Source organism: Mesoplodon densirostris, chromosome 11 (genome assembly GCF_025265405.1).
Source record: "Mesoplodon densirostris isolate mMesDen1 chromosome 11, mMesDen1 primary haplotype, whole genome shotgun sequence".
Taxonomy (NCBI): Eukaryota; Metazoa; Chordata; class Mammalia; order Artiodactyla; family Ziphiidae; genus Mesoplodon; species Mesoplodon densirostris.
In genome coordinates, this window is record NC_082671.1 from 72,325,371 (window position 1) to 72,338,853 (window position 13,483).

Sequence of the window (13,483 nt, forward strand, 5' to 3'; positions counted from 1 at the left end):
GCTTACCCTTGAACAGGTCTCAGGAATCAATGATCTTATGGGAACTGAGGGAATGCAGGGACAAAGGAAAAGCAGTCAAGAAACAATAGTTCAGCAATAAAACTGAGTCCTAGTTCCTCCTAAAGGGATATACATAATAATATATCTTTGAGGTCTGCAGGTCTGCCCAGGTGGAGGATGGAATGATGACGTTGACCCTCCTAACTTCAATCAACTAAAGTTTGGATTCTGTCGACCTTTGCCCCAATTCTATGCTGAATTCTCCTCTGCTCAAGCCCCTTCATGAATATGTGTAGACCCTTAGCTTCAAACTTTCCCAATTTTGCTGTTCAGAGGAGACAGTGCTTTGGGAAAGATCCCTGGTGTTCTCCTTACTTGCTGCAAGTAAACAACCCTTCCTTCTCCCGTCCTTTGGTTTGGTTGTGTCTATTGGCTTGACATCCACCAAAAGGTGAACGCAGTTTTCAGGTAACAGACTCCTGCGTTGTGGTTTTTGGGAGAAATGGTATGTGGACTAGAGCTCATACAGGATCCTGCAAGGTAGCAACCTGCCCCACGCCTGCTGCAGTCACTAGGGGCTTGGGTCCTGGGGATGAGCAGAGGGAGGGCTGGGCTCCTTCTCACCACATGACACCCCCCAACACCTCACACCCGTTAGAATAGCTATTATTTTTAAAATACAGAAAATAAGTGTTGGCTAGGATGTGGAGAAATTGGAACACTTGTGCATTGCTGATGGGAATGTAAAATGGCACAGCTGCTGTGGAAAACAATGAGTCCCCACAAAAAATTTAAAATAGAATTATTATTTGACCCATCAATTCCACTTCTGGGAATACACCCAAAAGAATGGAAAGCAGTAACTCAGAGATATTTGTACAGCCATATTCCTAGCAGCGTTATTCACAGTAGCCAAGAGATGGAAGCAACTCAAGTATCCATGTGAAACCAAGTCCCCCTAAAACCGAGTTCCTCTGCCAAGTTTAACCTCTCCATCCAAAACATTACTCCCTTTCTTGTCCCACACCTGTTCTCCTCAAGATTGAGGAGTATCAAAGAAAAGGGGGGATTGAAACCAAACAGAACCTACGTGGCCCTTCTGGGTACAAAAGCCTTTCTGTGTCCCCCATTTCTTGTTTGCAGGAAGAAGGCTTCAGCCTCCTAGACCTTCCCCGAGTGCCAAAGTGCAGATTCAAACAGTTACTAATTAGGGAAGGGAGGGATGGCAGAAACAAAGGAAAGGCTGTCAAGAAACAATGGTGCAGCGATAAAGCAGAGTCCCAGCTCCTCCTCGAGGGATTTACTTAACAATCTGATACAAATCTCTGAGTTCTTCCGCTTGACCTGGGGGTCCCACCCAGGGGGAGGATGGTGACTTCGGATCTGCACAAGCACGTAGACCCCAGACTGGAGGGAACCAGAAGGCTGATGCCTGAGATTCCTGGAGCACCATCGTGTCACCTCCCCACCCACCAATCAGAGGAAGGTCACACACCCTGCAGCCCTGCCCCACAATTTTGCCTTTAAAAATTCTTCCCCCCAAAAACCATTGGGGAGTTTGGATTTTTGCACGTGAGCCACCCAGTTCTCCTTGCTCAGCCCTGCAGTAAACCTTTCTCAGCTGCACACTCCGACGTTTCAGTTTGTTTGACCTCACTGTGTGTCAGGCACACGAACTTGGGTTCGACAACACAGGGATAACAAAATGTAGTATATACATACATTCGAATATTATTTAACCTTTAAAAAGGAAGGGAATTCTGACACACGCTACCACATGGATGAGCCTTGGAAACATTATGCTCAGTGAAATAATCGAGTCAAAAAAGGACAAATACTGCACGATTCCACTTAGATGAGTTCCCTATAGTAATCAAACTCAAATAGAGACAGAAGTAGAATGCTGGTTATCAGGGGCTGGTGGGGAGGCGGGAAAGGAACGTTGCTGTTGAATGGGGGACAGTTTCATTTTTGCCAAATGGAAAGGGTCCTGTGGATGGACGGTGGTGATGGTGCACAAAAATGTAGTTGTACTTAATGCCTCTGTACTGTACACTGACTAATGGTGAAGATGGCAGATTTTATGTGGATCTCCCAGAGGACGTGCCGCTCTTTGTTCTCCAATGTCCCATGTTAGGCCAGGGCTCAAGCTGCACACAGGGGCTCCCTCCCAGCTGCTGTTGACTGGCAGCAAACTGAATCCAGCTGGGCGGCTCAGAGCAGGGCACTTAGGCCCCAGGTTATAATAATCCCAAACCATGACTCCATGTTCGTGGCCCTGAAAGGCATCCTGGGATCCTTTGGCAGCTCCATTGCCCCTGGCTCGGGCAGTGACAGTCATGAGGGATGGAGACCGGGCTCCGGGGACACTCTGACCCTGAAATCCTTGGACTGCAGGAATCGCTCCCTTTCTCCCTGCCTACGGCGTGTAGGATAGAGCAAACGCTGCCTGAGAGCACTTTGCCAAATGTAGCAAAAGTACCATCCCTGCCCCCATAGCTTTGCCTGGAAGCCGAGCCCAATTCACAGAGGGACAGGAAAGCAGTGGTTGCAGGGGAGAGAAGGGCACTGAACTTGGCCCCGGGACCCTTGGGTTCCAGGCCCTGGCTGCCTGTCCTAATAATCCTCCAGCACCATTTCACCTACTTCCTGGCGTTCTCGGAAGGATCGAATGCGTTTATCTTGACGATGGGAGGATCGTCAACTGTTACTCTCACCATCGTCACCATTTTCATATACACGGGACTCTCCCTTCGTGGAAGATTTGAGAGACTCTTGAAGGGGTTTCCCCCTCGTTCTCTGAACTCAAATTAAAAATGAAGATTCTTGTGATGGTGGGGTTGGAGGATGGGAACGGCTACGTGCAGAGCATCCTTCACACTCGGAGCCCCGTCTGGGAGCATTTCACGCAGGGTCTCATTGGATCCACACAGTCCTTCTAAGAGGCAGAGGACACAAGCCTAATTTATAGGTGCCCAGACTGAGGCCAGTGGGGTGGAGTGCCTTACCCGATGTCTGACGCCACTGCTAAGTGTTAGGGTGGATTCGTTCCATCGATGAATGAGTAAGTGAGTTGGCAAACTGAGCTCCTTGTGGAAGCCTGGCCAGGGGTAGGGGTGGGCGGGGCTGAACGGGAGCAAAGGGCCCGCCAGGGTTGAGGTTAGTTAGTATTTACTTGGGTTGCAAGTGAAAAAACCAACTTGAACTATGTTGGCAAAAACAGGGATTTATTGGAAAGCTTTTGTTCCAGCTCGGTTGTTTTTGTACTGCAGGTCACAACCCTTTAGTGTGTCATGAAATCGATTTAGTGGGTCTCAACTAGTATTAAAAGAAAATGACATGGCATAGAATGGAAAGTATCAGAATGTATCATACATAATAAGGGCTTACATATTGCTTCATGAAAATGATATACATATAATCATAACACATGTGTGTGTGTGTGTATGTGCATTCTGGATTGCAATGTGAACTGGGTCAGAGAGAGTATGTTTTACAGCTGCTGACGTAGCTCGCGGAATCAAAGGAAAATCTGCACGGTGAAAGGCAGCTCCAGGAACTGCAGGCCCTGAGACCAAGAACCCATCATAGCGCCCTCGTACATTCTCGCTCTCCCTCCTTTCCCCAAACTCTGAGCTTCTCTCAGGGAACCAGCCTTATTCTGCTCCATTATAGGTGGGCTTTTTCCATAACAGAGAGGACACAGCCTCAGGCCTATTCCTATTCATGTATTTCTGGTTCCTAGATTATAGATGTAAGCGCGTTTTCTCCACCAGATCCAGGAAGAAGATTCCTTGGGAAGAGCTCTCTGGGTTAACTTGTGTCCCATGTCCTACTGGTCCCTGTGGCCAGAGGAATATGGTTCTCAAGTTCCCCAGCCCAGGTCACATTCCCTCTCCCATAGCAAAAGCAATGTGCTGTTTCCAAAAGTCCTCACCAGAGCCCTGAGGTTGAAGAGAGGAAGAAATCAGGCCCTTACAGACCGGGGAGGTGATCTTCCGGACAAGTCAACTGATGGCTGTCCTCTGCGAGGGGGTCAGAGGTCTAAGAGCGGGCTGCTGCCGATTTGGCCCACAGACCACCTGGATAGCATTTTGCAAAGCAGCTTGTTTCCCAAGCAGCAGATCCTCCAAGGTAGGGGTGTAGGGGGGGTGGGGTGGGCTCTGGGTGTCCTGTGGATCTGCAGGACCCTGGCTGAGCCGCCCACTCTACGCCAACAGAAGAATCCATTTCAGGATGTCTGCTATCATCTCCAGACTTGGGATTAGGGAAAGATGCCCACTGAGCATCTTCTCACAACCCTAGCAGAGAGTCAGTCCTTCTGGCACCAGAACTTACACTCTTGTTCGGCTGGGGTGGGTTGTCTCACCCAAAGGTCTTGATGTCTCCAAGAAACTGCTGGGGGGTGGCTCCAGGAAACGTTGCTGTGGCCAGGGATGAAAATCCAGAGGCCACCTGAGTCCGCCTGCGGATCAGTGGACCCAGTTCTGTTCCCTTGGTGCAGTGGCTGTGGAAATGCCACTTCACAGGCAAAGCTGGGCAGTTGAGCTTTAGCTGGCAGGGGATCCCCGTGACCTCATCAACACAGGGAGGGTCTTCCACACTTAGGGCGGACCCTTAGCCTTCGGGAATGAGTATGGAATGTGATGGCCTCCCCCTGGAATTGCCAGATCCCCACCCCATCTGTAAAAATAGGGAATCCCATTGCATGAGCCAGGATCCTTTTCTTGGCTATGATTCTGTGATCCTTAGAATCTAACATTCTGTGATTTCTGAGAGCCTAGGAATTGAAGAGCCTCGATTACTTTGTGTCCTTGACTTGGTTTGGGTCCAAGCCCTATTCTCTCCCCAGTCCTGCGGATTGTTTTTCAGACTGCCCTTGACCTCAAGAAGGACATCCACAGGAAATATATTTGGTCTTGCCCTCACTCTCACATGAGGCCCCCGCCTCGCCGAAGGGGAGGATGTGCTTTTACGCGGGATTGAGCTTCGGAGGAAACGAGACTGAGTTCTCCCATTTTTATGCCCATTTCTTGGTGACACCAGGGCAGGGCCTGCCTCTGTGTCATCTTTTCTCCTTGGCAATTAGTTCTTAGCACAGTGAACCTTTGTTGATCCAAAGTGACCTAAATTCCACAGCTCACGGTCCACGTGGTTCCGATCTAGTGAAATGGAGGATGTTCTCCACAGGAGCTCCAGGGAGGATGGCGGTACCCAGCGGCTCGTGGCCCGTCCTCCGTGAGCAAAGCAGGCGGGGCCGAGCACTAGACTCAGTCCTTGGCGGGGAGCCTATGTTGAGGCATGAGGGCATGTTCACGGGACCTGGCGCGGGAGGAAGATGGAGCTGGGGAGAGGTCAGAGGGGACACAGAGAGAGGACTTGCTGGTGTGGAACTGTGGCTGATCAAACAGAGCAAACGGGGTTGTACTTGTCAAGACTGTCTCCTCGAGGTCCCCGTGACCTTGCCAGGAAGGGTGATGCCACCAGCTCTTTCCATCTGTGGATCTGGATTCTCTAATGTGGCCACAAGGAAGCATTGGCAGGGTGAGGCCTGTAGCTGGGCAGCCGGGATGGGATGCCCCATACCACTGACGTCTAAGGTTCTAGATTCTCATTCTAGATTCTAAAATGCCATAGAAAGAAGGCAAGTGTTTGGCTTGACACAGAACAGCACAGACTCACATCCCATCCTGTGCAGGACACAAGGATTGCTGGCTAGGGGTTGGACGGATTTGCAGAGACCAAGAAGTCTTCTCAGAGAGAGGGAGAAGGCCCCTTGCTCCGTCCTGCCATGATGGGCACTGTGACATATTGCTCATGGGGACGCAGGATCCCCAGACCCCCTGCCAGCAGCCGGGCCCCCGGATCTGGCCTGCTGACCTATGCTCAGACTGCCATGGGGCGGTGAGCATGCATCAGAAGCAGGGGTCTATCAGCAGGATTTGTCTCCATGGCAGGCATCAGGGCCTGCTCTTAGATTATTTTATTTTATTTTTTATTTTTTGGCCATACCACGTGGCATGTGGGATCTTAGTTCCCCAATCAGGGATCGAGCCTACGTCTCCTGCATTGGAAGCGCAGAGTCTTAATCAATGGACCACCAGGGAAGACCCTTAGGTTATTTTATTAAGGCAAGAAATTAAGGTCACCATCCTGCCCAGCACTGAATGCATATGACGTCAGACTAGGGATGATTCTCTCCACCTTTCTCTCCTGGAATTTCTTAAAACCAGAATTGGCTTAACATGACCCATGACCATTCCCTACTGGTGTGGACTTGAGTTGTGATTTGCCCAGAAAAGCAAAGCCTTGGGAAGAAGAGAGAGTCGTCTAGCAAGGAAGAGCTGAGGGCTAGAAGTCATATGAATTAGATCACAGCTGACATTTGACCGCATGTGTAGTCCGAGCGCCAATGGCACCCCAGATCACACAGGATGACGATAGCCATCTCTCCTGATCTCACTATGGGCTCTGGGATAAGGGCCTAATGTGGTTACGTTCATCCTTTTAATGACTCCGGGAGGTCAGTCTGCCGTTGCTCCTGTCTTACCAATGAGAACCGAGGCTGGGAGGAATAAATAACGTGCCCAAGGCCACATGTTCAGCAAAGGGCAGAGCAGGGCCTTGAGCCTGGGCTGGGTGGTCTGAATTCTGAGTTCAGAATCCCAATCACGATGCTCTACAGCCTCTAAGAACCAGGGATTTAGAGTCATTTATTGGTTTAAATTCTATGCAATGTTCTCATCTCTCTCCGAAGAGGGTGGGAGCCGTCTCCTGGAAAGAAAGTGACCCCAAGGTCAGGGGGATTGCATCCCTCTCCCCTCCCCACAGTGTCCAGGGATGCCAGTGGCCTGCGAGAGAAGTGGACAGGAGAGCAGGCGGGACAGGGACACCACCAGAGCGGGGCCTGCACACCAGCCAAGGCCCCGGGCACAGAGCCAATGGGGAAAGGAAACTCCCTCCCTGATCACATTCTCAGCCACTCCGCGCAGGAAAGGGCAGGCTCTCCCGAAGCCCAGATAGTCAGTCTCCAGATGGTTTTTCACTGAAGACTTACCCAGAGAGTCTCGGGGACCCAGGCCAGTACGGGCGGTGACAGAGCTCTGGCCCAGCATCGGGAGAGCAGAAAGGCCCTCGGCTGCCCTTGGGACCCTGAGAAAATCCCTTCTCCTCTGAGCCTGTGTTTCTCCATCAGCAGTGGGTCAACTAGTGACCCCACAAAGATATGTCCAAATCCTACCCCCCAGTACCTGTTATTGAGACCTTATTTGGAAATAGAGTCTTTGCCAATGTAATTAAGGATCTCGAGATGAGATCAAACGGGATTTAAGGTGGGCCTTACATCCAACGACAGCATCCTTAAAAGAGACCAAAGAGAAGACAGACACACAACGGGAGGGCCGTGTGAAGATGGAGGCAGAGATTGGAGTGATGCAGCCGCAAAGCAAGGATTGCCAGCAACCACCCGAGGCTGGGAGAGAGACATGGAACACACTCTCCCTCAGGACCTCCAGAAGGAACCGACCCTGCCAACACCTTGCTTTTGGACCTGTGACCTCCAGAACTTGAGAGAATAAGTTTCTGTTGTTCTAAGCCACCAAATTGTGGCCATTGGTTACAGCAGCCCTAAGAAACTAATACACCATCTCCAAGAGAATTGTTTGGGCCAGGAGTCTCCCAGGGCTTAAGAAAATAAAGAAGAGACTGGAATTTGACCCCTACCCTGAGAAGCTCACAGTCGAGTTGAGAAACAAAAATCCTGCACCAGGCTTCCCTGGTGGTGCAATGGTTGAGAATCTGCCTGCCAATGCAGGGGACACGGGTTCGAGCCCTAGTCTGGGAGGATCCCACATGCCGCGGAGCGGTTGGGCCCATGAGCCACAACTACTGAGCCTGCGCGTCTGGAGCTTGTGCTCCGCAACGGGAGAGGCCGCGACAGTGAGAGGCCCGCGCACCGCGATGAAGAGTGGCCCCCGGTCGCCGCAACTAAAGAAAGCCCTCGCACAGAAACGAAGACCCAGCACAGCCAAAAGAAAAAAAAAAAAAAAAAAAAACCTGCACCAAATTACTGCATTTCAAACATCTTTTTAAAATTATTATTATTAATTAATTAATTTATTTAATGCCAAGCCTCTCTTTTTTTTTTTTTTTTTTTTTTTTTTTCAGTACGTGGGCCTCTCACTGTTGTGGCCTCTCCCGTTGCGGAGCACAGACTCCGGACGCACAGGCTCAGCGTCCATGGCTCACAGGCCTATCCGCTCCGCGGCATGTGGGATCCTCCCGGACCGGGGCACGAACCTGTGTCCCCTGCATCAGCAGGCGGACTCTCAACCACTGCGCCACCAGGGAAGCCCAAGCCTCTTTATTTTTAAAAAATTTTTTAAATAAACTTATTTTTTATTTATTTACTTTTGGCTGTGTTGGGTCTTCGTTACTACACGCACGCTTTCTCCAGTTGGCGACGAGCCGGGGCTACTCCTCGTGGTGTGTGGGCTTCTTATTGCAGTGGCCTCTCTTTGTTGCGGAGCACGGGCTCTAAGCGTGTGGGCTTCAGTAGTTGTGGCTCGCGGGCTTAGTAGTTGTGGCACACAGGCTTAGTTGCTCCACGGCATGTGGGATCTTCCTGGAGCAGGGATTGAACCTGTGTCCCCTGCATTGGCAGGTGGATTCTTAATGACTGCACCACAGGGAAGTCCTGTTTTTCTTTTTTAATTTAAATTTTTTTTTTATTTTTTGGCCGCGCCACACAGCTTGTGGGATCTTAGTTCCCTGACCAGGGATCGAACCCGGGCCCTTGGCAGTGAAAGTGCTGAGTCCTAACCACTAGACCACCAGGGAACTCCCTCAAACACCATTTTTCCTTTTTTTTTTTAGCTGTGTTGGTTCTTCGTTGCTGCGCGCAGGCTTTCTCTAGTTGCGGCGAGCGGGGGCTACTCTTCGTTGTGGTGTGCAGGCTTCTCGTTGCAGTGGTTTCTCTTGTTGCGGCATGTGGGCCCTAGAGCGTGCAGGTTTCAGTAGTTGCGGCATGTAGGCTCAGTAGTTGTGGCACATGGGCTCTAGGGCACACAGGCTTCAGTAGTTGTAGCACGGGGGCTCAGTAGTTGTGGCTCACATGCTTAGTTGCTCCACGGCATGTGGGATTTTCCTGGACCAGGGCTTGAACCCGTGTCCCCTGCTTTGGCAGGTGGATTCTTAACCACTGCACCACCAGGGAAGTCCCCTCAAACACCGTCTTGATGAACCTTCTGTACATAGAATCCCAGCTGCCCAGGCTGCTGGGAGCTCCCAGCCAGGAGGAGTGGAGGGTGAAAATTCAAACCAAGGAGGATTGGCCCCCAGGAACCGCAGGGTGCAGAGCAGGGTGGGTGGGATGTCAGCCCTGACAGGGCCACCTCCAGGGAGCTCAAAACTTCCAGCTGGAGTGGGGACCCGGGATGAAGTCCCACGGGGCCATCATCTTTTCAAGGAGTTGCCGTGACTCTGCAGTGGGACCTCTGGTGCAGGAGTCTCAGCCCAGGGCGTGGCAGTCTGCCCAGATCAGAGAAGGGGTGCTGACAGCAAAGCCTAGCCCAGGGCAAAGGGCTCTGCAGACCTCAGGGGAGGGGATTAGGGACACATGGGAACCAGAAACCAAGCCAAAGACCCACCAGGCTGACCTGTGAGTTTCAGCAGGGTGGTTGGAGCCTCACTTTCTCCACCTGAAAATGGACACAGCAATCCTTGCATTACAAGGGGTTTATGAAATGAAATGGGCTGATATTCACAGAGTGATTGATGGAATATCTGGTCGAAGCTTTATTATTCAAGGTCTTGCTGTCCTCAGAGGCAGCTGCTTGAATTATAGATGAGTTTCAAAGAAGTTAATATTCTTTCCAAGTATGTACCCAGTGTCTTCAACCACCGACCTTGGGAGGCAGGACTACAAACGCAGGGTTTAGAGGTGAGAAAGCCTGGGTTTGAATCCCAGCTCTGCCTTTTCATGGGATGGTGGCCCTGGAAAAAATTACTTATCTTTTCTGAACTTTCCTGACTTCACCCATAAACGAGAGATCATATCGACACCACGGTGAGAGCATTTCTGTTTGGCAAATAGTAGGTATTTCTGAATAACACATGAATTAAAATAAAGGCAACAGTGTGAGATGGTGAGCACTGACAGTAAATGTGGTGAGAGGTACAGGCCACAGGCAGTGGGAACTAGGAGAGGGAGCGTTTGCTAACTGAATAAGAAAACATGCTCCTGGGACTTCCCTGGTGGTCCAGTGGCTAAGACTGCTCCCAATGCAGGGGGCCTGGGTTTGATCCTCGAGGGGGGAACTAGATCCTACATGCCACAACTAAGAGTTCACATGCCACAACTAGATATCCCACATGCCACAAGGAAGATCCAGCATGCCGCAACTAAGGCCCCGCGCAGCCAAATAAATAAATAAACATTAAAAAAACAAAAAAATGAAAACATGCCCCTACCTCAGGGCCTTTGCACTTCCTGTTCCCTCGGTTGGAATGCTTTTCCTCAAGATATCTCCCTAGTTCTCTCCTTAACCTCTTTAGATTGTTATCACATAAGTTTAAATTAACTTTTTACTTATATTTGAAACTAAATTTTAAAATGTTTCCCCACTCACCACCCAACACTCTTTATGACTCTTCTCTGCTTTGTTGCTTTATTTTTCTCCATAGCATTTATTATCACTCAACATGCCATTTTAATGGTTTATTTTATCTTATTATATTTATTTTATTTATAAATCTTTCTACCCGCACCCTACCCCCACTACCATGTAAGCTCCACTAGACAGGACTTTTGTCGGTTTTTGTTTTGTTTTTTTTGGCTGCACCATGCAGCATGCAGGATATTAGGGCAGGGATAGAACCCCCGCCCTCTGCAGTGGAAGCATGGAGTCTTAACCACTGGACCACCAGATAAGTCCCTTGTCTTTTTTTAAGCTGCTATACTTTCACTACCTAGAACTGTGCCTTGCACATGGTGGGTGTGATGGCTAATTCTGTTTATCAACTTGACAGGGCCACAGGGTGCCCAGATATTTGGTTAGACATTATTTCTGCGTGTGTCTATGGGAATGTTTCCAGATTAGATTAGCATTTGTATTCATAGTCTTGAGTAAAGCAGATTGTCCTCCGCAATGGCAATGTGGGTGGATCTTATCCAATATATTGAAGCCTGAATAGAACAAAAAGGTGGAGGAAGGGAGAATTTGCTCTCTGCCTGACTGCTTGAGCTGGGACTTTGGTTTTGCCATTGGACTGAGACTTATATCATCAGTTCTCCTGGTTTTCAGGCCTTCAGTCTCCAAATGGAGCCTCACCCTGCTTCTCCTGGGTCTGCAGCTCGCCGAATGTAGATCATGGGACTTCACAGCCCATAACTGCATGAGCTGATTCCTTGTAATAAATTTCTTCATATACATATATGAATACATACATATATATATATATATATATAAATATAACCTATTGATTATATATATACTATATATAGGATGTAGATATATATATCCTATTGGTTCTTTCTCTCTGGAGAACCCTCACTAACAGAGTATGCATTCAGCAACTACTTGTTGAATGAACAAATGATTGAATACATGTAACTGGGAGGTCCAGGATACATCTGGCTTCAGGCATAGATGGACCCAGTAGCTCAGAAAAATATCTCAGGGCTCTACCTCACTATACCTCTTGTTTTCTTTCAGGCCAGAGGCCACCTGCTGCCCCAGGTTCACATCCTCCTTACTTGGCAAATCCGTCCAAGAGGTCTGGCAGCAATGTCCCGGAGAAGAATCTGATTTGTCTAGCTTGGATCTCATGCCCACCTCTGAACCAGCTGCTATAGTCAGCCAAATGCAATGAGTTCCCAATAGGAAAAGGGGCGGGGGAGCAGGAGTGCTAGGAAGACAAAAACAATACAGGTCTACAACAGAGGGCTTCCTGGAGGAGGTGGCCTTTCAGTCAGGCCTTACAGGATGGTTAGGACTTGGCCACAATGTCCGAGTTTTCTACAACTGGATCCTGCCCACGTGGCCAGCCTCACCTCTCATTCCTCACCACTCTGCACCCTATGATCCAGCCACTTCCTGTTGCCTTAACTCAGTCCAGGTTTTGACACTGCTATGCCTTTGTTCATCTTCTTCCCTGCAGCTAATACTCCTCTCTTCTTCTTCAGAAACCAGGGTAATTCTCTACACCTTTGAAATGCTACAGTACCTGATAAAGAAGTGGTACTCCACAAATATTGTTGAGCGAATGAATGAATGAATAGATAAAATCTTTCTTCCCCTGGAGCTATAATAAGGGCATATTTAGTATTCTACTAGTAAGAACAGGATGGGGGCCTGGAGGGAGGTGTCTACATGATGCTGGGGGTCTGAAAGGAGGCCTTCCTGGAGGAAGTGCCATGTTGAGAAGGGCGGGCTTTGCACAGGTGGGGGCAGATGAGTCCATGAGACATGATACAGGAATGTCACAGAGTCCAGTCTAGGGTAGAATGGAAGTAAGGAGTCTTTCTTTGAGGTTAGATAACAAGCTTGTGCTTGCCTTTATTGAAATAAAATCTTTTGGTGGGGAGGTAGGAGGGGTTGAATTCCACCAGTAACCTTTAAGACAGGTCATAAGGGAAAATGATACCCAAGACAACTACATTTTGATAGAGGGGCAAGTGGAGGGAAAGTTCTAGAACACAGGATATGTTCCCAGGGCATTCCGGTGAAGCCAAAAGTAGAATGGGGGCTTCCCTGGTGGCGCAGTGGTTGAGAGTCCGCCTGCCAATGCAGGGGACACGGGTTCGTGCCCCAGTCCGGGAAGATCCCACATGCCGCGGAGCGGCTGGGCCCGTGAGCCATGGCCGCTGGGCCTGCGCGTCCGGAGCCTGTGCTCCGCAACGGGAGAGGCCAAAACAGTGAGAGGCCCGCGTACCGCAAAAAAAAAAAAAAAGTAGAATGGGATCCTAGGCCCTCAGGGAAGAGGTCCTGAGTGTTTACATCCTCACAAGTTGCGTACTTTACAGTTTGCAAAGCATTTTTCCATTCATTACCTACCTGATCCTGGGTGGTAGGCATTTCTTTCTTTTTTTAAAAAAAATTTATTTTATTTATTTATTTTTGGCTGCATTGGGTCTTCGTTGCTGTGCACGGGCTTTCTCTAGTTGCGGTGAGCGGGGCCTGCTCTTCATTGCGGTGCAGGGGTTTCTCATTGTGGTGGCTTCTTTGTCGCAGAGCACAGGCTCTAGGTGCGCGGGCTTCAGTAGTTGTGGCTCGTGGGCTCTAGATTGCAGGCTCAGTAGTTGTGCACGGGCTTAATTGCTCTGCGGCATGTGGGATCTTCCCGGACCAGGGCTCGAACCCATGTCCCCTGCATTGGCCGGCGGATTCTTAACCACTGCGCCACCAGGGAAGTCCCTCTTTATTCAACAAATATTTATCAAGTGCCTCCTGCTTATGGTGGTCCTGAGGGCTAAATGAGCCTC